This window comes from Triturus cristatus, chromosome 1_2, assembly GCF_964204655.1.
Source record: "Triturus cristatus chromosome 1_2, aTriCri1.1, whole genome shotgun sequence".
Taxonomy (NCBI): Eukaryota; Metazoa; Chordata; class Amphibia; order Caudata; family Salamandridae; genus Triturus; species Triturus cristatus.
This window is the reverse complement of record NC_140580.1, coordinates 1,104,960,884-1,104,987,157: the sequence shown is the minus strand read 5'-3', so window position 1 is coordinate 1,104,987,157 and position 26,274 is coordinate 1,104,960,884. Positions and strand designations below refer to the sequence as shown.

The 26,274-nt window shown below is 45.0% G+C and overlaps 1 protein-coding gene across 3 annotated transcripts in view; it reads right to left on the bottom strand.

Moving 5' to 3' along the window:
• The window catches only part of LOC146868760 (uncharacterized), a 73,461-nt gene extending 48,597 nt beyond the window's left edge, over positions 1-24,864 (bottom strand). For 2 of the 3 annotated variants that reach the window (XM_085613734.1, XM_085613735.1), the window contains exon 1: positions 24,372-24,864. The gene's annotated coding sequence lies outside the window, so the exon portion shown is untranslated. Of the gene's footprint in view, positions 1-23,795; positions 23,871-24,371 lie in introns of those variants that run through there. The other variant, XM_085613736.1, reaches the window with a different exon arrangement.
• Between the last annotated feature and the right edge of the window lie 1,410 nt (positions 24,865-26,274).

Below are 26,274 nucleotides of genomic sequence, written 5' to 3'. Positions count from 1 at the left end.
CCTTTGAGGTAACTTCCAAGAGACTCGTTATACTTATAGTTCTTTCACAGTTTCATCATTTTAGAACTGAAGCATTTTCAATATTTTATACAAAGAAGCCATATTTGTTTCTTATTTATTTTGCACAACTAGCAACCATTGGCAAAGCCAATAGACCTGACTTGTTGTCGGTGTAATGTTACTTGTTGTATTCATACTCTGTATGCAATGACAAAAACTGCAAAATACCAGTCTGGTGGCACACTATGCTAAGCACAGATTTTTAGTTGCGCATTTTTAAGCCATGCCCTTAATTAAATCGGCCATGCCCCTTTCAGAGACCCCTTAGCTTTTTCATTCCACTTAAAGCCCTGACGCACATACATTTATTCAGGTCAAAAGCTATCTAGAAAAAATGCCAGATAAATACAAATAGAAGCCGAATCATTGCGGTAAGCACGGGTTCTGCATCTCATTTTCCTACTTAACAGGTGAGGGACGGTCATGAGACCTGTGGGCTGGGAAAGAAGACCACGATTGCCCTCCCAAAATCAAAGCGAAGCGTTCCCACCAAATGATGCAATAACAGCCACCACTCTTGCTTTACAAAAAGTCCACTTTCGATGACCATTTATTAGACTTCATAAACACGACAACAAAATTCAGATGTTATCTTTATGTTAACAGTCATTTTTCATTATATACAAAATTGATATAGCCTTTTGACTAAAACAAACAATCTCCTACCAACATTCTCAAATTCCATTAAGAGTCATGATTGACCACTCCTCAGTACATTGTGGCATCACATAATTCAATTGACTTGGGCCTGGGTCCTTTTTTGGGTCCCTCAACATATTGTCGTTTACAATGAGAACTTTCTGCTAACTCAAGATAGAGGGAGCTAGGGCCACCAAAGCAGCTGCCCCTCCCCTCTAAAAAAAAGAACCATGCCAGAGCAACCCAATGAAGGGACACCCCCTTGCACCGAATCGGGGTGGGGGGTGAGCCTGGACAACTGGGCCATACCTTGGTTCCCTGGCGAAGCCACCATCCATCCCTATGTGGCTCTGGATAGTTGTAGTGGTGATTGCCACCAGCCCTTCACTAGTGATCGTGACAGCCCTGCACCAGGTTATTCTAAAAAACTTTAAAAACCAATAACATCTTGAATCTGCTGGGGCTTAGATGTGCGATGCCTCTTGTTGGCAACCTGTTTTGTGGTCAAAACAGGACTCCTTAACCGCCCCCACAAAATATTGTTGCAGAAAAAGGGAAGGGTGGGTGAGCAAAGGAAACTCCTCTGTAGCTCTGGGCAGCGTGTGACGGCTGTCCTCACGGGTAGGCAGACAGCAATGTGTCCGTTAGGGTAAGTCTGACCATTTTAAGCTGTATTGCTGCCCCTGTAGGTCCCCCCAGGCAACCAATTATCACCACCTGTGGAAAACTAGATCCACAAATATTTGAATGATGCAGCTACCATTGGGCCCCTGACCGGTCCATTCCGGCCCGCAGCTGTCTTTGGGGCCCTTTGATGAGGTGGATGCGGACCCTTGTCCATACTCAGCATAGAAGGTATTTACCACACCTGATAAAATATCTCTGCCTAATGTAGTCTATATTTACCGAGTGGTGGAAAAACCTCCCCACCCTATGGCCTACTCATGGTTGGGGCTAATGTGTCCAAAAAGAGTTTTTTTGTTTTTTTTAAACAGAAGATTACACAAAGTTTGACAATGCATTAAGTAATATTTAAGATAGTTTATGAACATTTTTTTTTTATTTTCAATAAACAATTGAACGCCGCTGGAAAACTATATGTAAACAAATTCAGATTGAGAACACCACATTTGCAACCCTAGCAAAATGTTCAAACCAGCCCCACCACTCTATTTCCATCTTAAAAATTGCCAATTGATTGATGAAGCATGCTATGATAACACAGATGAGGTGCCCTCTTCAAGTATCTGGAGATATTTAGATATGCCTGTAAGACCTAAAGTAAGGATGTCACTAATTAGGACTTACACACCTAAGGTGTTTATTATGTAAGGCTTGGAGGCTGTAAGTAGACGTAATTTCCTCTCACTCTTCCTATAGTGTGAAATGAGAATTTGAGTAGCAAAGATTTTGTTCAGAAGTATTCGTTAAACCTCGGGAAAATTATTTTCCGGGCACATAGATAGATGGCAGAAAGGTTATCTTTTGACAGAGATAATCACTTCTTTCTTACCAGCCTCACCCATAACAGGTGCAATCAACTTGGATCAGGTGCTGCCAAACATGAATGCCTGGCAGACACTACTAGAGTTAAAAAGACACAAGTAAAAACATTGCTCCATGGACCATTTATGACCGAATATTTCTGAGGTAATGCAGCACCATGAGCAGTGATCCTAACAAAATGATCCACAAATCCTAGCGAATGTAGAATTCATAAGGGATTGGTCACAAACAGCCCCAAAAACATTCTGATGCACAGTAGGGAAAAAAAAAACCAAGGAAGGAGCATTAAAAACCCAAGTCACTCTGAATGGTTCTCAAGAAAACAATGGCCAGATGTACATAGGTTTGTGTTTGCGATTACCTAATAGCAAATTCTTGCTATTCGCTAATATGTAATTTTACATACAGCTATGTAATACAGTGATTTACACTGTTTGCAATTCCTAGTGTGTCAGAAATTGACCTACCTCATTAATATTCATGAGGTAAGTCACAATTTGTGACCCTTAGAGAATCGCTAAAATCACAGGGATGTTGACCTGCTGGGGTCAGCAGGCCACCGTGCTCTCAAGTAAAGCAAAGATTTTTAAACTGCAGCTTGTTTTTAAAGCAAAATGAGATGTGTTTAAAAAAAAAAAATGAAAATCTTTTTAGTTTTTAAGAGTAGGCAGTGGTGGTCCATGGGACCACTACCTGCTCTCAAAAGAGATTTTCACGACCATTCACAATGGGAAAGGGGTCCCTTGGGGACCACTTCCCATTTGCAAATGGGTTACCGACTACTTGAAGTAGGCGGTAAAATGCTAATGTTTTGCAACCACATTTCAGTCGCAAAACATTCTATGTATGCTATTAAGAATGGATGCCCTTAACATGCCCTTCCTAATACAGAGTTGCTAACCCATTTTCCGATTCAGAAATAGGTTACTGAAACGCAAAATAGGGTTTGGTACATAGGAAAATGTTTTTTTCCAGTCGCAAATGGGCTGTTTAGGACAAATAAAAGCCTCGTACATCTGGCCCTAAAAATGAGACCACTAAAGAGCTCAAGGACTTTTTAACACATTCCATGATTAAAAAATTCCAGAAAGATCTCAAACATTCAGCACCTGATAGCACCTTCCCTTACATGAAGTTAGAGTTCCAACCGGCAAATATGGCCAAACCGGATGGCGCACCTTCAGAGAGCAAGTCATCCATCTCAGAAGTAAGTGAACTAAACCAAAGGAAACAAGGGTCAGAGTGCCCAGGAGGGGACAACAATTCTTCACTCCGAGTTATGAAGCCTGGGAAATAAATAATCCCTAGTTTGGATGGCATCCTTTCCACTAGTTTAACCAACCACCACCACGCATACCACAGAGAGGCTTCACTTGTTATCCTAAAACATGGCTAACAAGCTCTTTTTAGCCAGAGGAAGGTGACATGAAAAAAGGTCCAGTGGGACAAAAAGACAATACACCCAGAGAGGGAGACGCAAGCACATGCAGGTACGACCAAGTCGCAGATAATACTCAAGCGCAACAGTCTTCACAAGTGAGCAAAAAAAAGATACTCACTAAATGGTTAGGATCTATTCACACCCCAAAATCTGACAAATTTATCCTCTGGAAAGAAATGCTTGAATGCTTTTGAAAAACACATCTCAAGGCTTACTTTAGGAACATTGAAATACTGATGGGGACACGATTAGTATATAAAAATAAAAAAAAGGAGCTACGGAGAAAATCAACCAACTGCAATGCTCCACAAGCAGAAACCTAAAACACATTGACTCAATAAGTAGAAACACAATGAATTATTTACACAACCTAAGCAAGAATGAAAACAAGCTCTCCAGGAACTGGCAAACCTACAGTCAGTAATTATAAAACTAGCAGACAATGGAGACGGAGTGAGTGTCATGCCAACAGGCATCTACAAAGCAGAAGGTCTCAAGTTGCTTAACTATTCCAGGACTTATAAACCGCTAGAAAAGGATCCCGCTAGAAAAGGATCCCACATCGAACAGCGTGCAAAACAACACATACCTGATTGACTTGTGGAAGAGATGTGGTGCAGTGGCCAGGGCATTTGACTTCGGAGCACGGGGGCTCAAGGTTCGATGCCCGGCATTGGCGGCAGGTCAGCTCAGCACCATGTGATTCTGGGCAATAGCTTGCTTAATTTTCCCGAAGGGCTCCCAGCCTAGACGCCCTCGGGCAAATTGTTTGCGCTTCACAAATACTGGATTTACTTACTTTACTCAGCAAAAGACAAAGTCTGGATCACTAAACAGGAGGCAGATTTCCTATCAGAAAAGCATTCCAGGGTCCCTTATTTCTACTTATTGGAGGAAAGAGCACAAAGGAATATACCCTTCACTACAAAGACCTATCATCTACAGCATTGGATCAGCCCTGGAACCCTAGTCTCAGTTCTCGGATTGGTTCTTGTGTCCTTTGGTGGAAAGTATGCCATTTTATGTTAAGGATACCAAATATATCCTTAACGTTTTGGAAGGAATAGCATTTGACTTCCCATTCAGAAATACACTAGTGTTCCCCAGGAGGAATCTTTTAGAGTTATAGATCCATTCATTACGGTAGTATAGTGGGATTCCATGACAACAAAAAACTTCATTTTGAACTGGTGCACATGGTCCTAACCAGGAATTCCTTTCAAATTGAAAGAAAACACACAAAACTTTGATGGGCAGCACATTATCAATTCAGTAATAACATCAGGTGTTGGAAACACTACATAGATGACAGCCTCACCCTACTGTTGGGCAGTAAGGAAGAGGTTGAAGATTTCATAACATGACTCAAGAACTGCATAGATTTCTGCATCTCTCAGTGAGGAGGAGTCCGAGGGAAATAACCTTCCTGGACCTGAAAATCTCGTTTCACGATAAGATCTTGAAGTGCGAAGTTTGAGAAACCAACAGATCGGGATAATCTCTAGAGATACGAGAGCTTCCATCGAAAAATACTCGGAGATAAATAATCCACCAGTAGGACAGTTCCTGAGATTAAGAACTGCACACTAAATAAATAAATAAATAAATAAATCAGACTTTCAAATACATGCAAAAAAATTATCCAACAAACTAAAGGAAAGAGGCTACCCAAACAAAATTTTCAATCAAGCAAAGAAGAGGGTATTAAACAATTCCCGCTCGTCATTGCTACAAATATTTGAGAAAGTAAAGGGTCTTTGTATCTGTTTAAACCACGTAGGGGATTTATTCCAACAACCTGAAGAAAATTGTGACAAAGAATTGGAAGATCTTTAAATCCCGGTCACTAAACTTAAAAACACAGGCAGCCTGCGGTAAGGAGCGAGCAGGCTGTGTTAAGATCCGGGTGGGGCAAGAGCAGGGTCTGGAGTGCGGCCACTGCTATCAGAGGCTGCAGAGTGTTGTGCCCGGGCGTGCCGCGGAAGTGGCCCAACTAGGTTGGGGTGCGGCTGTGGCGTCCCAGTGTGCCCTGCTCCTGATCGTCCTCCTGTTACTTTCTGCCAGCCCGTTGACCCCCAACCCCCCACCCCGCTCTACGGCATCTGGGAAAAACATCCACTGGTTGCACCACATCCTCACAATCAGAGACTGGGCCACCAACAAAGGCCATCAGAGGGGGATCAGACGCCCCAGCCAGCACCATCACCAAGCGCAGTCTTCTCCAAAAAGTCACCAACACCACTGGAGTCACCAAACAATTCAAACTCACCAAACCCTGTTAAAAGATCAAGGCTAACGAAAGTGTGGGTGAATCGGACGTTTCGCGCTTGGAAGAGGCTGTGGCATTCCCTGCACTGAAGTGCAGCAAGTGAGGAGAGTGAGCGGCTAGAGGAGAGCGGCAAAGCGGCTAAACGACTGTAACCCAACTGGAAGATCCACCTAACCGAAGTCGTAGAAGTCGCCGAAAGCCCCCGCTGACCCCCTGCCGCTCCCCGCCACGCTGGCCGAGCAGAGCCGAAGCACAGCCACACATCAGCTGCAAAACCGGAGAGCCAGGGACCGGGTCCCCCTCACTAGTACCTGCAGTACCAGAAGCGGTGGATCAACATGAGGTCTGGAAGAGTAAGAAGATCCTATCCAAAATACTTCTCATCAAAAAGTCCCACAACTTACCTCCCTAGAGGGGAGAGGACACCTGCGATGAAGCATGCTGCAATAACATGGATGGGGTGTCCTCTTTAGACCTGGGCAAAGCACTACGCTACGCTCGCGAAGTTTGCGAAGTTCGCGCTACTTCGCACTACGCGAATTGCATGTAGCACAGTGCGAACGCGCGTAGCGTAGTCTTGCGTAGTGCTGCGGTCATTTTTTGCTTGCTCGCGGTCCTCAACGTCAAGTTGGCGACCGCGAGCAAGCAAAATGACATCCCGGCGAGACTTTTTCCTTGTTCGCGATCATCAACATCAAGTTGGCGATCGCGAACAAGGAAAATAAACCTTCCGGCGAGATTCCCAACGCGAGGAGGTCAGGTTTCTCATTGCGAGGGGTCGCGTATGCTCGCGACCGCTCGCGATGAGAAACTACCAGTTCGCGTTGAGAAAGCTGCCGCTCGAGTAAAAATCTCCTCCAGCAGCAGAAAACTACAGCTCGCACTGTGCAAGATGCCATTTTCAATGATTGCACAGTGCCGGTTGCTTGTCCGCACTGTGCAATCATTGAAAACAACATCTTGCACAGTGCGAACATGTTACTACGCAGTTCGCGAAGTGCTACGCGAAGCTCGCGTAGTGCGAACTGCACTTTGCGTAGCTTCGCGAAGTGCTACTTCGCGAACTACGCCCACCCTTAGAACTCCTCTTCCAATATCTAGGGATATTTGGATATTCTTGTACGACCAAAAAGGCAGGATTTTACTAATTAAGATCTATAGGGTTTATTATTAATTCAGTTTCAGACCCAAAACATTTCGACTAAGAGGCAAGAGATTGAAGTGCTACTGTTTGCCCAAATCTGTCATGCTTCTCTCTCCATGAGAGTGTTGAAAATACTTATCAGAGCATAAGGGGGAAGTAGAGGTTTAAGGTTAGGTTCACCGCGAGGTTTGGCTTCGAGTAGGTGTCATAGTATGCGGGGTTCAACGTACAAATGTACGAGATCGCCGCATCCCCTCCAGTGACCATGAAGCACAGTGTTGCTTTTTCTTAAACCATTGTGCTGACGTACATTACGTATGTATTTTAAAACGCATGCCTTACTATTGTGGCATCACACTTATTGCACCTAATTCAGGTTAACTAGGAGTGGCAAGTTTCTCGACACTGGGCTGGTCCCAGTGTAGTCCTGACGAAGAGCTGGGGAAGCTCGAAACTAGTTGACCAGAACATATGCTAGGCACACCTTTCCATTACAGTTAGGTTCCCTTGTCATATTACCCCGTTTTAATTTTTTCAGCTTAGAGCACTAATAAAGTTTATTTTTAGCCCACTAGCTGATTATTTTAATTATCCCACTCCACCACTACTTCACTTTCACTACACATAGTCCACAATATTCTAGTGCTCCTACGTAACACCGCAAGTCGTAGCACGCCTCAGTCCGTAGAGGACTGGGAGGACCCCTATGATGAAGCATGTCACCGTGGGGAAACCCTGGTGAGTGAGGGGACTATAGAAAGAGATTATCCTTCCCTTTCTTTCTAAATCGGTGTCCTTTAGGATCAAATTGGTTCCGACACCTTTTGTTCTTCCTGGTTAGGTTCCTGTCTACTTGACCTGTTCAGGTAGTTTTTTGGTAAGTGTTGAAAATACTAACATTTGCAACAATAAAGAGGAGGATGGTTGAAATCCCTAAAGACATACCTTGGGCATAAGGGTGTTCAAGAAGAAAAACAAATACAACCGGGGAAAATCATTAGCCAGCTGTGTGTGGGTTGAGAGAGCACCCTATCCTCCCTACAGGAAGTATGACAATTATGGGGAAATGTTAGTATGGTTGTGACGTCATTCAGGACACTGATGAAATCGTTCACCTGCTTGGGACACCGCACAACCATCACACTTAGTTAGTTCTCCCTTTCTACTATACTACCTGCACTGCCACTAGAATGGTGCAGCAGCGGAAGACACGTTTATGCAGCATAGATGATTAAATTATGTGCAAATTATTATGCAATTGAAGGCAAATTATGCAGCACATTTGGTGGCATCAGTGTGCAACTATTTTTAACGCTCAATAACCTCATAACAAAAGGAGTCCAGTTCCGTTCGGTATATAATACATGGCTATTATGAGAAAGAAAACTATGAAACAAGCAGCAGATCCTACTCAAAATGTTATTGAAAACCAAAAAACAGTCGAGTCTTGCACGGTAGAGGAAGAATGCAACTATATCCACTCGATCCTTTCTACCTCGCAGTGTAAAACCGATTCCAGAAAACAAACCACAATATACTCAGCAAAAAAACAACCAGATATCATATGCATACACTTCTTGTTATGAAAGACAGGCCTCATTTTTTTGGCTCATTCTAGTCATGTTATAAAACATATCTTCATTTTAGGGGTTCACCCTTTGTCACCCGTATACAGTCTAGAAACCATTACCATTAAGAAATGTTCCTCCAGAACAGTATGCTACATTGTGGTACGATAGTGGACTTTAACATAAGCATTGGAAAAGCCAATAGGTCAAAGATTTTGTTAGATGACATGTTTGGTTTTAGTTGGACAACTCGGTGTCGCCCTAAAAAAAAAAGAGAAGAAAAAAAAAAAACATAACCAACCTCTTGGGCTGAAACAATACGGAAGGAGAGAGCGTGAAACTTTACTAAACAGACTGCATTTGGAGAGTTAAACTGCACCTTAAAAGAAGAACGTTATGATAAGGAGTAAGAATTTAAGGTTTACATTGCAAGTAGTGAACTTAAAAGATATACATGGTAAATTATTACAAAATACTTTCCGACAGATGGTCAGCATTTTCATTGCATCCCTAACCTAAGGCCACCTTTGTGCATAAACATCTTCACTTTGTGGACAAAAAACCCGGAGCAGCAAGGTAAAAGTCGAGGGCAAGCAGTGAACAGGACAATGTTTTTACCACGGCTTAAAGCAGCCCAACAGCTAGCACCGCCTCCTAAACAAGAAATCCACCAATCAGCAAGGGCCATACACTGGTTCATGCGGTATGTGGGTAGTCTGACGATTGGGCTACTGTATTCCCCATCCCCAAACCTAATAGGAACATAAATGAAATCCCAGCGCCTTGATGGACAGCCCATCCGAACAATGGCAACCCATGAAAAACTGAAGAAAGCCAATAGCTGAATGGGGTGACCCAAACTTTGTACAACTTCTTGTACGTTTATGAATACCTGATTACATGAAGTCATCTGGATAGCTAATGTTGTCTGTAGCCAGACCTAAACGGTTGAAGCCGGTTTTGGACTGTTCTAAAGCCTGAGTGTGGTTTTGAAATAACTGCCACTCTGAGGCCGATGTCTGTGGGATAAACAAAAAGTTTTTGGTTTCTGGTGCAGATAAACGTCCTTCCGCCAGACCGTCAAATGGGGATGTGGTCACTATGGGGGCATTTTTCAAAGCCTTAAATACCTGTTTAGGGAAATCAACAGCCGAGAGGGGACTGGCTCACAGGATGTCACGTCTGGTGTTCCGCCTCGTGCAAATCAATGTTAATAACATTTGAGTTAGAAACGTGTTTTTGCTGAGCAGCAAATTGAGCTGTTCGATGGCTGATTATGTGGCTAGTGCGGCAGCTGTATCTTTGTGCAGAAAAAGCTGTGGCAGCAGACAAGACACTTCACTTCAAAATAGCTTTATTTAGGGCACTAGGGCAAAAAAGTACAGTACACAAATATAACAAATAGTTTACAATTGTACATTAAACAAAATAGTACAACTCATAGAAAATAAAAAGCCTAAATGTTGCAATACAGATAAAATAGCCAACATGCCATCATATAAAATGTACAGATCACTCTACGAAGTTTCCACATTTCGCTCAGAGATCTAGCCACTGAGACAAGAAATAAGGGGCTGGGATCTGATCTTAAAATTCGTAGGGCCACACGGCGATTGTGCATCCACAAGCGGTGGTTACTGCAGGTCTCTGGCTTGGCTAGCACCCGGTCCCTGGTGTGAGTAAACTCTTGAGTTGAGCATTACTCTGAGTGCGCTGCCTCGCCTGTTTTTTTAACTGACGGAAAGTGAGAGATTGTGTGGGTGTGTGTATACACACACACATATAGTATACATACATTTGGCTGTAGAAATGGCAAAAGACCCTTTCTACCTCGACATGGATGGCACGGTCCTAATCATATTCTTAAAAACTTTGACAGAAAAGCCGACATTTGAGGTGATAAAATTCAGTGACCCACTGGTGTTGTAGGGTGCTCTATACAGGATCTGCTCTCCACCTAAACTTGGGAACTACCCAGAGTTCCATATTTTATGCTCACTCTGTGCCCGAAAGGGTATTATATATCTCAAATTTCAATAAACACGTCTAAAAGAATGCAGCCAAAGGATGTTGGAGAGCAAGAGTTTTGCTGAGGGGAACAGCTTGGTGCCTACAATTTGTAGGTACTAGGGTCTTTAAAAACCAACGATCCACCCAGACAAGATCCAGTCCTGTGTGTGGTGAAGAACGTGCCTTGCTGGTCATGAGTCTCCAGAATAGGTGCACACTTCTCGGCGCCCCCGAATGTGCCCTGCCTCCCAGCTCTAGGTTGCCCATCAAGCGTGATGCTGCAGCGCTCCTACACTTCCGGGGTACACGTTGCTGCACGGCCCTGGGCTTTCCAGAATGGTTGTTGTTGAATGTTTTGCGATGACCAGATTGTGTTGCTGCAGAACTCTGCAGTCCATTCAGAGCGTGTCAGCTGCCCTGGTCATGGACGTACAAAGTTTGCGGTGCTGTACACTTCCGGATTGTCCAGAATATGTGATGTTGAACGGCTCATGGGTGTGTTGAGTGTGTGCTGACTCTCAGTGGACAGTGAGTGTTGCTCATGTTTTCTTTGTCTGCCCAACCTGCTCTTGGTTAATGCACATTCTTGACAGGCCAGAAATGTGCAGTAAAAACACAAACGTTTCCGAGCATCAGAACTTCACTGAACAAACACTGCAATGCTGACGCTTTTGTAACCTGCCCTTGTCTTGGAGAGGTGGAGAGGTGTGGTGCAGCGGCCAGGGCAGCTGCCTTCGGAGCACAGGGTTCACAGTTCGATCCCCGGCTCCTGCCGCAGCCCAGCTCAGCACCATGTGACTCTGGGCAATAGCTCACTTAATTTCCACGACGGCCCTCAGCGCCTTGACACCCGTAAGGGTGAGTAGTTTGCGCTTTACAAAAATACGGATCTACAAAAAATACGGATCTTTCACTGCTCTGCTTGGGGTCAGAGTTTACACTGTGCCTAGCAGTATATGCACAGCCTCACTGTCTGCTATGTGCAGATCCTCAAGCATCGAGCCTCACTTAGCAACCCTCACTCCTCAACAGTACTCGCTCCCTTCGCATCTCTCACTTCTAATGCCTCACTACTCAGCACTCGCTACTCATCCCTCAATGTTTTGTTCTCATAATCAGTCCTTTGACCCAAGTCGTTCATACCTCAGTTTTCACTACCTTTCACCCCCTTCTCATTCTTTGCACCTTTTTTTTTATTTTATTTTTATTGGTTTTTAGATTGTACAGCATCTTTATCAATCATACAGTTTTTAGCTTGAGGATTAACCCATCCGAGTTTATACAATAATCACAAGTTTCAGTTACATACTTTAACCACAGATCTAAAAGGAAAGGCTTTTCAATCACTTAAATTAAGAGTACACCGGTGAACTTGCAGCGAGCAGACAGCACGGAGCATTCCTACCTGGGCACCTGTGTTGGCGAGTGTAGCGGTTACCGGCCAGACCCTTGAGGCAGACGCTCCCCTCCTCGTTGTCGCTGCTGCTGGCGCTTGCAGCGCCCGACGAAGGGAGAGCAGGACTACACCTCCCAGGATCCCCGGCGGCGTTACCGCCCCCACCCACTGTCACTTCCGTGCCTGGAGGCGCTAAATGCAAACGGCTCCCTCGGTGGAGCGGGTGAACTTGCAGCGAGCAGACAGCACGGAGCATTCCTACCTGGGCACCTGTGTTGGCGAGTGTAGCCGTTACCGGCCAGACCCTTGAGGCAGACGCTCCCCTCCTCGTTGTCGCTGCTGCTGGCACTTGCAGCGCCCGACGAAGGGAGAGCAGGACTACACCTCCCAGGATCCCCGGCGGCGTTACCGCCCCCACCGACTGTCACTTCCGCGCCTGGAGGCGCTAAATGCAAACGGCTCCCTCGGTGGAGCGGGTGAACTTGCAGCAAGCAGACAGCATGGAGCATTCCTACCTGGGCACCTGTGTTGGCGAGTGTAGCGGTTACCGGCCAGACCCTTGAGGCAGACGCTCCCCTCCTCGTTGTCGCTGCTGCTGGCGCTTGCAGCGCCCGACGAAGGGAGAGCAGGACTACACCTCCCAGGATCCCCGGCGGCGTTACCGCCTCCACCCACTGTCACTTCCGCGCCTGGAGGCGCTAAATGCAAACGGCTCCCTCTGCGTCGCGGGACGTGCGCGGGCGGCGCCGGGCTAAGCCCGGGCAAAGGGCGGGCAGTCTGTGGCTGTCCGCGGCAGGCCGCGGCAGGGCAGGGCCATAATTCCTGGCCATAGCATCGAGTATTAATTTTCGTATTGAGTGATTATTAGGGCTTGGTTTCCCTCGTTTTTATTGCTTGTATATTTGTGTTATTTAACGTATTATTGTCCTAAGATATGGGAATGCATAGGTCTGTTCAATTACATAATGACTCGAAATCCAAATCTACTGTCAATACTCCTCTTCCCAGCTTGACAGCAATCGATCGTATGTTACAAAAAACCATTGGGGTGGTTTCATCAGCCATCGAAAGTACCGAAAGGCGCCTCTCTCTCCCTGTAGGTATGCTTCCCCCTCTCTCTGCCACTAATGTATCGACTTTTACATCTAACTTACAGGAGTCACTAAGAGTTCCATCTTTTATTGGCCTTCCTGAAGTTCGATCTTTACAAATACCCGGGGACAATATAAATTCCCTTCCACAGGTACAATCAGATCATATGCCTATGGAATCTAGGTTATCTTTGTCCCCTGTTATTTTTCCTAGGGACCAACTTTCTGAGCACTCTCTGGATGAGAGTCCTATAGTTGAGGCGGGAGCAGCTCCACTTTTAAGTCCAATCGTAATTTCTGGATCTGAACAAAACATCAATAACGATTCACCACGTGTGACAACTAGAGGCCAGAAGGCAAAGCGAAAGCAAAACCATTGCATTAAGGAAGGGACACACTTGACAAACGCTAAGGGAAAGGGATCCTATAAACCAAGGGAAAAAGGTCATTAATAATACATTAGTTACCCCCCCTAATACTAGTATAAGTGACCCGTTAATAGGGGAGGGTTTCTGGGGGGAAATGGAGAAGCTGTTAATGACCCTTGTGGAACCCATCATGGCTAAATTATCAAATATTGAAGTTAGGGTTACCCACATAGAAAGATTAGTTATGGTTGAATCACAGGCCATGCGGGGAAACGGTTCTGTACCACAAAAACCGCCGCCTGTGATGAAAGGTAATCCTAAAAAAGTACATCAGCTGACTGAAAGTAGCGTGCAGGAGAAATCCACCAGATCAAAAGGCACCAATCTGGTGGGCTCAGATGTACCAGGGCCTTCTAAAGCTGTCCAAAATAATTCTCCAACTGTTATAGGAACAGCTGTTGATGCTAGGGAGGTTACTATTACACCCAGCTTACCTACCATAAACTTGCCCCCGGAGGCCTTACCATACACCGTGGTGTTAGCTAATGTCCCTCCCCTTCCCCCAAATTTTCAAGAACACTGGTCAACTTTGAGAAATAAATCTTTATATTTCTTATCTGTTAAATTTGGGTCAAATGGTGCTTTGTTTTCTAACTTTAAGATGGCTAGAAGAGTTGGCTGGATTGGTCCATCTCCTAAATCATTGAGAGGGGACTGCGTGATTCTTTCATTCCGGTTACCTCCTTTGGTTAGCGATATCCTTGAGAGATGTTATTCTGGCCAACTCCTTACAGATCATGTCAATATTGTTCCCCTCGATTACTTTTATTCGTCCCCATGGCAGGAAAGGATGCAGGGTTATCGTCCTTTACTACCTACCTGGGGTCATTTTGAGGGAGGGAGATTTGCTATCCCAACTTCTAATCGATTTGACATTCTTAGTGGATTAGACAACAATGATTGACAGCAAATTAATCTTCCACCAAGAACTTTGATTCCTGTAATGGATGATACGTTGCCTTCTGACCCATTGGATATTATCAATGGTGAAACAAGTGTAGCTAGTTCTCGATCTGGAATCAATGGTTATACGGGTGGGGATGAGGTGGTGGCCGATAGTATAGAGGACATGAGTGAGAGCGGTTTATTGCCTTTGAAGGTAGATCCTATTCTGGCCCCCTTTACTTGACCTCCGAGTAGCATTCTGACATGCAATATATGCTCATGGAACATTGCTGGAATTAAATCCAAAATTGGTAACCCCTTATGGCAACATTTTATTTACCAGCAAGATCTTATCTGTTTCCAAGAAACATGGACAGGGGATCCAGTCCATATAAATGGGTTTAAAATGTTTCACACCCCAGCAGTGGATTCTGTACATGGCAGAGCCATAGGAGGCCTGACAACCTATGTATCCAATACATTGCATTTATTAAGGGTATCGGACAGTGGTTAATTTGTAAAAGAAAAAGTGCCGGGGCTCTCCTCAGGAGGCAGCGCTAACAGGAGAAATGTACTGGTGCAAACTGCCTCCTAGCCAAAGCCCCGGCACTTATTTTTCTGGAGAGGGCTTAGCCTAATGGCTTGAGCTGCCGATTTCGGAGCTGGGGAACTGGGTTCGAGTCTCGGCATGGCGTGACTCAACATCCTGTGATTCTGGAGAAAATCGTGTTTCTTCCAAATGAGTGTGTCCTTAATTGGTGATATAAGCACCGGTGCTGAGGATTAGGTGCCGGTGCTGAGCACCGGAAAGCACCTGCTCAAATTAAGCACTGGTATCGGAGCCAGTTAAAGATTCTTACTTTCAACTTTTGATACTGGTTTTTAATTCAGCTACCCCGATTGCTCTGCTCAATTTCTACAATAATTTTCCCTTGGAGGAGGCCTCTATTACGCTCAACAAACTGGCTAAATCAGTGTCCCTACAAGAAAAGCCTTTTGGGTATAATATGATGATCCTTCGCCTGGGAGATTTTAATTGTACTTTGTGCAATATGATGATTGATAAGAGATGCACTATAGGGCGAGAAGATGGAGTGAGTTCTTTACATTTTAATCACTCCCCTTTGGGAGAACATTTTAATGAATTACTGGGACAACTAGATTTGGGTTTTCTAAATGAAATTTGTACAAACCCTTTCTCTCTTCCACCAACATTTAATGGCCGAGGTTGTTTTTCGACCATCGACTTTGCATTAACTACAATGAGACATGCTGAAAGGATTGTTAAATTTAATGTTTCTGATATGGCGTTAAGTGATCATTTTCCACTATGTCTAACTATTTCTATTCCCAAGAGATCTGCTCCCAATAATAGTAGAGACAGGGACATATTGTGGGAAAATCTGACCATAGGTCGCACCAATGGTTATACGCTTAAATGGGATAAGGTGGATAAAACTAAAGTATTAAATTCCGTAATAAATAAATGTGCCCCGGAGTTTTTAACTTGTCTATCGGAGGACGCTATTCCAGAAAAAATACTTGCATCTTTCTGGAGAATTTGTGATGAAATTAGAACCTCCTCAATGAGAAAATGCAAGAGTAACATTGCACCGAGGGATGGCTGGTTTAACTCTAGATGCACCAGAGCATATTCTTATTTAAAGAAAATGTTGCATAATCACCCTAGGTGTGTGGAAGATATACGTAGAGCTAGAAAAGAATATAAACTAGCCATAAAAGAGAGAAAAGAAAAGAATCATGGGAAGCGTTGCACCAGGCATCGGTTAGCAAGGATTGCGCAAGGTTTTGGAAAATCATCAGAAATCCCTTTCTTAGTGAAGAGGTTTGTCCCTCCATTGAGATAGCCATCCTGGAGGACAAATGGATTGATCACTTTTCTAAAGTGTATGAGGGAGATTGTATGTTTTATTCTCTTTGTAAACCTATGGACTACCCTCCCTTAGGCAATATGCAGTTTTCCTTAAAAGAGGTTGAAAAAGCCATTCTTGCGAGTAAGGGTGGGAAGGCCCCTGGCCCAGATGGTGTACCTATAGATGTGTTTAAGACAATTATGTCTCTATGGGCCCCCCTTCTGGTCCAGGTGCTAAATGCCAGCTGCAGGACGGATTTATTGCCCACTTGGGTGGAGTCGATAATAGTTCCAATTTATAAAAAGGGGGACAGACATGACCCGGGTTGTTACAGACCCATTTCCCTTTTAGATTCCTATACCAAAATAGTTGGACGTGTTATCTTGGATCGTCTACTTTCATGGGCTGTGAATAATTCTATTTTATCCGACCTGCAATATGGTTTTCGTTCTGGTTTGGGAACAGTGGAACAGGGCCTACATTTTTTGATGTTGACCGGGAAGTATACCAGGGTTAAGAGGGAGAATTTGTTTGTGGCTTTTGTTGACCTCTCAGCCGCTTTTGATTGTGTGATTCACTCTAAACTATGGATACTACTGGAACAAATTGGGGTTGAAGAAAACATTTATTTTCTTAAATGTTTTTATAGTGACGCATCTGCTCTCGTTCGTTATGGACGTAAGGGAGAATGCACGGGCAAAATTCCAATCAGGAGTGGGGTCAGGCAGGGTTGTGTCCTGGCCCCACTCCTTTTTAACTTGTACATAAATGGGTTGGAGAAGTCCTTGTGCAACACGAGTTTTGACCCCCATATGTAGCTGGCCATCCAATTCCGCTATTAATGTACGCGGATGATGCCGTATTAATGTCCCGCACTCAAGTGGGTCTACAGCGCGTGGTGGACTGTTTTGCCCTCTGTATGAAAGATCTGGGCTTACGAGTTAATATAGCAAAAACTTTCATCATGCACTGTGGTAGAAGGGTTAAAATTAAGAGGGCTATATTTATCGAGGGTCAGCAGTTATCTCATACCAAGCAATTCTCCTATCTGGGTATATTGTTTACCGGGAAGGATGTATGGGGTGAGGCTATATTAGCAAATAAATTGGTAATTAACCGCTCGATTGCTGCCCTCAGATCTTTCACGAGGAAATTAGGTACCAGACCGCCTACCGAATTAATTAAGATCTACAAGGCCAAATGCGTTTCGGGCGCAATGTATGGTAGTGGGATCTGGGGCTTTGCTGACACTATCCAGCTCCAGGTACTTGAGAACTTTTTTCTGAAATTTATCCTCGCAGTCCCTAAGAGTTCCTCTAACTATATTTGCCATACAGAATTGGGACTCTCTTTCATATCAGATCTCATTAAGTTGGAACCGGTACTACTTTGGCATAGGGTATGGACAAAAGAAGAACCCAAACTTAATAGAGACATACTGGCAGATGTTTTAAAACTGGATGGACATTTGAGGACACCGTGGCTGAATTATGTACGAAAGTTCTTAAGTGATATTGGTAAATTGGATTATTTTCTAAACCCTTATACTATGTCAGCTATCTCACGGAAAGAGCTCAAAAAAGAGGGTTTGCTCTTTCTAGAATCATTAAGAAATGCTGCTGAGGCCTCAAAACCCACTGTTTTAAACCATCAAATAATTTTAACATCTTTTAATATTCGACCCTATTTGCTTCATGTTCCGGGTAATTATGACAGATTTTTATTAACCCGTTTTAGGTTGGGACTGTTTCATAGACTGGTTAGCTTCCCATCAGTTAATAATTGGTCTCATGTACTGCCTCCCTGTCCCTGTGATGAAATTTCCCCCCAAAGTACAATGCCTTTGTCCTATTTTGTAAATTCTATCACCAAACGAGGTATGTTCTTTTATTACCGTTTTTAAGAGAGATCGGGCATCGGCAATGCCGTCCGGCTATGTACGATATCCAACACTTGGACAATCACCTCTGTGTTGCAACAATCACATTGTACTTGAAGAAAGTGATATTTATTAGAAGTAGGATAACTGTATAAATTGTATTTCTTTTTTATCAACCTATGGAAATGATTTGCTACATGATGTGATATTTTTATTTTCTTTTTAATGAATTGTAATGTCTTTTTATATATATACTTTCATGATTGTTTTTTATTTACAATCGAATAAAGTTTTTTTGATATCTGAGTACACCGTTGTCTATTTACCCCCATTCAAGATCTCTTATTCATTTAAATCTTCTTTCCACCTGTAGATAGGAGCCCATATTGACCGGCCCATCTTTCTCCCTCTTTTACCTTTCCTCTCGTAAATTCCTTTTTCAAGATTATAAGTGGCAAGTAATTTTGCTAGCCAATGGTGGAATGTAGGGGCTACGCAATCCAGCCACGCAGAAGAAATGCAAATGCGCTAAACAGCCATAGCAAGAAACAAGAAGTGATGCGATGAATCTCGCAGTCCCACATTGCTAACCCCAAGGAGCATCAAGGCGGGAGTAAGAGCCTTTTAGCTTCAGCGTTTGATTCATACATTTTTCAATTTCACTCCTCAGATTTTTCAGCGGAGGGCAAGTCGCAAACATATGCATTGCATCCGTATCCAAGCTACCGCAGCAAGAGCAGCTAATCCCCTCCTGTCCCCCCCATTGTGCAATCTTTGCTGGTGTACAATATAAAGAGAAAATTGTCTTGTAATGCTGGGCCCGAAGCCATGCCGAGCACAAGATGGTCTGGCCCAGCTCCAAAGAATCAAGAAAATCATCCTGATCCACATCAAGCTTATCAGACCATTTTATCCCGTGCTTATCCAAATCGTCTGGTATAAGCAATAAGAGATCTGCATATATCCGCTTTATAGTACAATTCTCCCCTAGTCTGATAATATCAATAATTCCTGTTTTCTCAAAGTGATTTGATCCCCTTTTTTCCCCCTCTTAAAAAGCTACATACCTGCAGATATTTAAAAAAGCTCGTCTTGGTAATACCGTAACCCTTTTGAATTTCGCTAAATGGGGAATTCCACCCAGGCCCATAAGATCACCTATCTTTCGTAGTCCACACTCTTCCCATTCCCTCATAGTAACATTCGAGAAAATTTGCGGTAAAGTGGGGTTTTTATACAGCTGGGTATAATAATGAATTCTCCCAAGGCCCAGTTTTTTCTTGCACGCCGCCCAGATCTTAAATGCAGCTATCAGCGTTTTAAACCTTGTTTTTTTAAAGTAACTGGGCTTGTTGAACTTCATGAAACAATTCCTAGCTGCGTCTCCTAACAAAAGTTTATAAATGTCTGGGGATTCTGCTTTTGTCCAAATATCTACTGCCCTCCCACCAACTAAGCTATTGATATAATGAAAGGCCGCAACCTAATAATACATTTTAAAATCTGGGACTGCCCAGCCAACTCTATCACGTGGTAGTGACATAAACCTCAAGGCCCTTCTAGTTTTCCCATGCGCCCATATGAACTTATTCACCATATGCTCCAGTACCCTAAACCAGTGTTTCTCAAATTCTAATGGTATTTGCCTGAAGAGGTACAATATTCTAGGCAGGAACACCACCTTAACCACATTGCAACATCCTACAATTGACATATGTAGATTGTGTAAACCAGCAAAGTCTTTTTTTGCCTTACAAATGATTGGTTCAACGTTTTTCCCCACTAACTCCCCCAGTTTGGGCGTAATACTAATGCCTAGATAGATGGCTGAGTCTGCCACCCACGGGTCATCCAGGTAAGTCCCCCTATTTTAATTATCTGGGTCTTTGAGCTGTTTAACACATACCCTGTTAATAAGCCAAAACCTTGGGCCTCAGCCTCTATGACGTCGAAGGCTGCAGCAGGATCAGGGGTGACCACAGCAATGTCATCTGCATAAGCCATTGTCTTCATGTCCAACTCTTGGAATCTCATTGGCTTAATTCTGGTATTAGCCTCCAACATTCTAACCAGAGGATCTATATACAAAGCAAAAAGGAGGGGTGAGCATGGACACCCCTGCCGTGTACCGCGCTTGATTACCACCGGTGCCGTATACCCCCCATTCAGCCTTAGCCGGGCCGTCGGAGCCTCATACAGAGCCTGCACTGCAGAAGCCACCCCCAATACCGTACCATTTCATTGCCTCCCATAAGTAGTTCCAGGAGACCCTATCAAATGCTTTTTCGGCATCCAGTAAGATCAGAGCCATAGGGTACCTTGAGACTTCCGCCACATGAAACAAGGTTATAACCCTGTGGATATATTCTGTTGTCCCCCTCCCGGGGATAAAGCCATGATGACTGGGGTGGACTAAGTTACCAATTATTTTATTTAACCGGGTCGCCAGTGCTTTCGAATATATTTTTGCATTGCTGTTCATGAGCGTGATAGGCTGGTAGGAACCAGGCTCTCTAGCAGGTTTACCCTTTTTCAGAAATACTATCATGTCGGCCCCAGCCCAAGATTCTGGAATTGAGCTCCCATGCTGGGCCTGGCACACCATATCCACCAGATCTGGCCCTATTGCTTGAAGGAAGGTTTTATAAAATCTACCGGAATTTGATCCGGTCCTGCTGCTTTTCCAGAGCGGAGACTCCCTAGTGCACCATACGTCTCTTCCAGAGTCAGTGGAGTCTCAAGAGCTCCTCTGTCAATAGAATCCATACCCTGCAACCAAATCCTACTCAAATATCCTTGAATTCGAGCCTACTCTCTTTGCTGCTCCTCAGAGTAAAGTTTTTCATAGAAAAGACGAAACACTTCCCGAATCCCTGGTGAGCCCTCAATTACATTCCCATTGGAATCTAAGATTTCGAATCTCCCCCGCCAAACTCTTTTGTCTCAGTCGAACAGCCAGGGTGTGCCCCACCCTCTCATTAAGCTCGTGACAGTGCTCCCTCCTCGATATGAATCTTTCTGCTGCCTTGGTTGCAAATAAATCTCCTAGGTCTGCTTTAGTTAAAGCCAAAATTGAGCAGCATCCCATCCATTTACACGACGGCCCTCAGCGCCTTGAGACCCGTAAGGGTGAGTAGTTTGCGCTTTACAAAAATACGGGTCTTTCACTGCTGTGCTTGGGGTCAGAGGTTACACTGTGCCTAGCAGTATATGCACAAGCTCGCTGTCTGCTATGTGCAGATCCTCAAGCATCGAGCCTCACTTAACCCTCACTCCTCATCAGTACTGACTCGCTTCGCATCTCTCACTTCTAATGCCTCACTACTCAGCACTCGCTACTCATGCCTCACTGTTTTGTTCTCACAATCAGTCCTTTGACCCAAGTCGTTCATACCTCAGATTTCACTTCCTGTTGTCGCTCCTCACCCCCTTCTCCTTCTTTACTCTGCACCTCTTAACGCAAACTGAAACTGCCTCACTCCTCTTGTCCCTCACTCCTCTTGTCCCTCACCCCTCAACCAGTTGTCACTTCTCATGCCCCCCTCCTCATCTCTCGTAATCACCCTCACCTCAGGAGTTAGGAATAAAATATACACATGATAATATCCCTTAATGAACACACCCTCTCCATTTTAGGACATCGTCATTCCTCACACCTCAGCTGGCATTCCTCCTCCAACTTAGTCCTCACACACCTCGGCTGTCACTCCTACTTATACTCATTCCTCACACCTCAGCTGTCACTCCTACTTATACTCATTCCTCACACCTCAGCTGTCATTCCTACTTCTACTCATTCCTCACACCTCAGCTGTCATTCCTACTTCTACTCATTCCTCACTCACACTTCAGCTGTCATTCCTACTTCTACTTATTCCTAACTCACACCTCAGCTGTCATTGCTCCTTCCATTCATACCTCACACCTCATCTGTCATTACTCCTCTTAATCATTCCTCACACCTCAGCTGTCATTCCTACTTCTTCTCATTCCTCACACCTCAGCTGTCATTCCTACTTCTTCTCATTCCTCACACCTCAGCTGTCATTCCTCCTAGCCATTCCTCGCCCCTCGGTTGCCATTCCTCCTCATCCCTCACACCTCAGCTGTCATTCCTACTTCTACTCATTCCTCACACCTCAGCTGTCATTCCTACTTCTACTCATTCCTCACTCACACTTCAGCTGTCATTCCTACTTCTACTTATTCCTAACTCACACCTCAGCTGTCATTGCTCCTTCCATTCATACCTCACACCTCATCTGTCATTACTCCTCTTAATCATTCCTCACACCTCAGCTGTCATTCCTACTTCTTCTCATTCCTCACACCTCAGCTGTCATTCCTACTTCTTCTCATTCCTCACACCTCAGCTGTCATTCCTCCTAGCCATTCCTCGCCCCTCGGTTGCCATTCCTCCTCATCCCTCACACCTCAGCTGTCATTCCTCTTCCTACACATTGCTCAGCTGTCATTCCTCCTGCTACTCATTCCTCTCATCTTCTTCTCCCTCCTCCTGGTAATCAGGTAATGTGCTGATGGTACTAGTTGAATTGACAAGTCTCCAGTGTTGGAAGTGATTGGTAAACACACCAACGAGAAGGGCCTCGTTCACCTCCATTGTAAGGTCCAGGACTTGCTTTCAGAAAGCAGCGGACGTGCATGTGTTACAAACGCACGAAGCAACCCAAGCATGCCCGTGAACATTCTGGAAACGGGGACTTTAAATCCTAAACACCTGCCTGTCACACCGCTCTCCCCTGTACCCTGTCATTACTCTGCTTCCAAGGGGTCAAGATTTCCCTTCTACTGAATATAATCAATGAAAGGCTCACCGGCATGGTCATTCCTCAAATGATTCTGAAAGTATTGTGTTCTGGACATTGTAAGACAACACTATGAAGCATATATGAGGTGACACAAAAGAAATGCATGCATACATTTCGCCATAGGAGACTAGAACCCACACGGTGCATAATGCAAAAGACCCTAAGAGTTTAAATACCCCACCAGCCCTGAGCCTGCGTGCCTGCCTCCAGTGTCTTGCAGAGGCCTCACCCCCTCACCTGTGGGTCCAGTGTTTTCGGAGTGCATGGGTTGAAACCACTGAAACTTTATAATGATATAAAGCGAGTATTTTAAGTTCCTATCTACGGGTCGTTTCTACCAATGAATGTGTGCCCTTTCATGGCACAGCGTATGACATCAGCGCTCTCACGAGTCACCTGAGGGGGTACAGGAGAGAGGGTGGGAACATCTTAAAACGGACAGGGTATACTCGTTGGTGGACATTCTGTTTTTGTCTATTTTAATCAACGCTCTTGAAGGGAGGAGAAGGGTTGGCCAGTGAGGAGTGAGTGACAGGAGTGAGGGACGAGGGGTAAGGAGTGAGCGAGAGGGACTATTGGGGAGAGTGAGTGATGAATAAGGGCTGAGAAGCAAGGAGTGAAAGATAAAAGGCGAGGGATAACAAATGGGGACTCAGAGGTGAGGTGTGCATTTGTTTTTATCTGTCTCTACTCTCCATGACCCTCCAGTCACCACAGGCTCTGTCTTTCCTTGTCCCATCCCTCTATTCACCACCACTCTCGTCTCTGCTTCTCACCCCCTTCTCTCCGTTCCCCTTCACCACCGACGTATTATCTTTCATTCACCCGTGTCCCTCAAACGAAGTCTTTAACTTCGCGCTCCTTGTTTCGTTTCACCAGCCCTAGACGTCTCCTCTGTGCTCCACCTTTTACCCGGTCTCCCAGCCCCGCCAATAACGAGAGTTCTCTGTCTCCCTTGTGTTCCCATCCTCTCCATTCCCCACCAGGCTCCACTCTCTCTCTTATCCCAGTCTCTCTGTTCCTCCATTCACCACAGGCTCTGTGACACTCCCCTCCTGGTCTATTTTCCTCACTTCACCACAGCCAATTCTCTATCGTCTATAACACAATTTTCTCTAAATTTACTACCGGCTTGTCGCTCAGCCAAGCAATGCCCCTGCTACGGATACAATTCTGCGAATATAAACCACTCCAAATCTGTGGATGAATTTCTGCAGGCTTAAGCCACTCCGCATTTGTGGATGAAATTCCGCGTCTGCCCCGAAGTTGTGCCGGAACGTGCATGCTCTGCCGGTGTATCCCTGCCGGTGTATCACTACCGCCCCATCCCTTCCGCCCCGTGGAGTGCTCACCTGTGGAGGAAAGTTCGGTTCTGCTCAAGTGCAGGGCGCGGGTACCGCGACGCTCCCTCTACAAGTCCCGTCAGCCGTGTGTGGATCACTTCACCGCGGCACCCCACCCCAGGGTCGGGTGAAGTGGGAGGAACTGATAGCGCTGAAACAGGCTTCAAGTTTGGAAGTTAAGGGGAGTTAATCCTGTTCGGCGGTTGCTGCACCCGTGCTGCGCAGCTTAAATTCTGCGCTCTCCTCCGCCAGGGTAGTTTATCCTGTCCGGCAACTACTCCACCGTGCATCTGCGATCCTGAGCTCCCAGACCCCTCCACCAGCAGGAGCTGGTATTCACTGAACTGGCAGAGCTGCCAACTGGCCACATGCCACGGGCGATACGGAGAGCCAGTTCCTGCTTTTCATATTTATTTAACAGGCACCACTTTGGGTTCTGGGACGTGTAGTTTTGTACTTTAATTTATAAGTATGAGCTTAAAGCCCAGAAATGCAAACCAGTGCTGTTGCCTCTGTAGCCTGGACAGACTGAAGAGTTGGACGTGCCTTGGTGCATACCTGGGATTTGTAGTGATATCCAGGAAACCCACTAAAGAAAAAATACATTGTCATCAAGTTGTATTTTCTTACTGAACACAAATAATGCATTTATTTTTGATTATTGGGAGGTGCAAATTGATCCGGAGCGTTGCAGAGTAGAAAATCGTCAAAACTGTAGATTTCACTTAATGGGAATGAAGCATTAGGTGGAGCGGGGTGTTTATCTATTGGGAAATTACCATAAATCATAGCCCATCCTCTCTACGATAAAATATTACACACATGCACCTAGATACCGTGCAGTTCCGCAAATGCGCCGCCTGTTTTCAAAGGGCTGATTAGACTCGTTTATCACGATAGAGATATCCAGGGTCGGACGGCCCTGCAGGCCAATCAGGAAGTTCCAGACGGCCGGTCTAACAGGTCAGGGTGTGAGACGTTTTTATTGGCTATTTGTGTACCTGCTTTATGGCGTGTTGAACCAGTTTTTCTGGTGATTTCCCTGATATTTAAACAAGCACTGCTTCCAGCAAGCTCAAATGGTCAGTGAAATTGCTCCCCCTCCCTCGCAGCACCACCATTAAGTGAGGCCTGCCCCTCGTGTGTGCTGGTGTACGAGGCCCTCCTCCACCCGCAGGATCACCTGCGCCTCATCCCTGGTGGTCCAGTGGACCCCTGTTCTCCTTTGCCTTTCCGTTTTTTTCACTCGTTTTTGCTTCTCCCTCTGTCTTTGTCTGTTCTGCACTTTTTCTGCCTTCTCTCATTTTTCCACTTATTTCCTTATTTCCCTTAGCCTCCCTGGTGGTCCAGTGGACCTCTGTTCTCCTTTGTCTCGCTCGGCTGTCTGGTCCGTTTTTCACTCCTTTTTCACCCTTTTTCAAATAGTTTCTGCACTTTCTACTTTCTGTGCTTTCCCTGCTCTCTGCCTTATTTCACTCTCTTCTCCTTTTTTCCCCTCTTATTCCTCCTTTCCCGCCCATTTTACCCCGCTGCTGCTGCCCCAGCGGCCCCTCCCACAGCACGACCAGCGTGACCAATCCTGCTCCCCATCACTGGTGGTCCAGTGGACCCCTGTTCTCCTTTGCCTTTCTGTTTTTTTCACTCGTTTTTGCTTCTCCCTCTGTCTTTTTCTGTTCTGCACTTTTTCTGCCTTCTCTCATTTTTCCATTTATTTCCTTATTTTCCTTAGCCTCGCTGGTGGTCCAATAACAAGTCCATCGTTATCAAGCCTGCGGACAAGGGTGGAGCTGTAGTTGTACAAGACACAGAAGACTATATAAAAGAGATTAACCAACAACTCAGCTGTCCCGACAGTTACAAAAAGATCCCATGTGATCCTACTAAGGAGATTGCGAAGCTAATCCGCGACCTT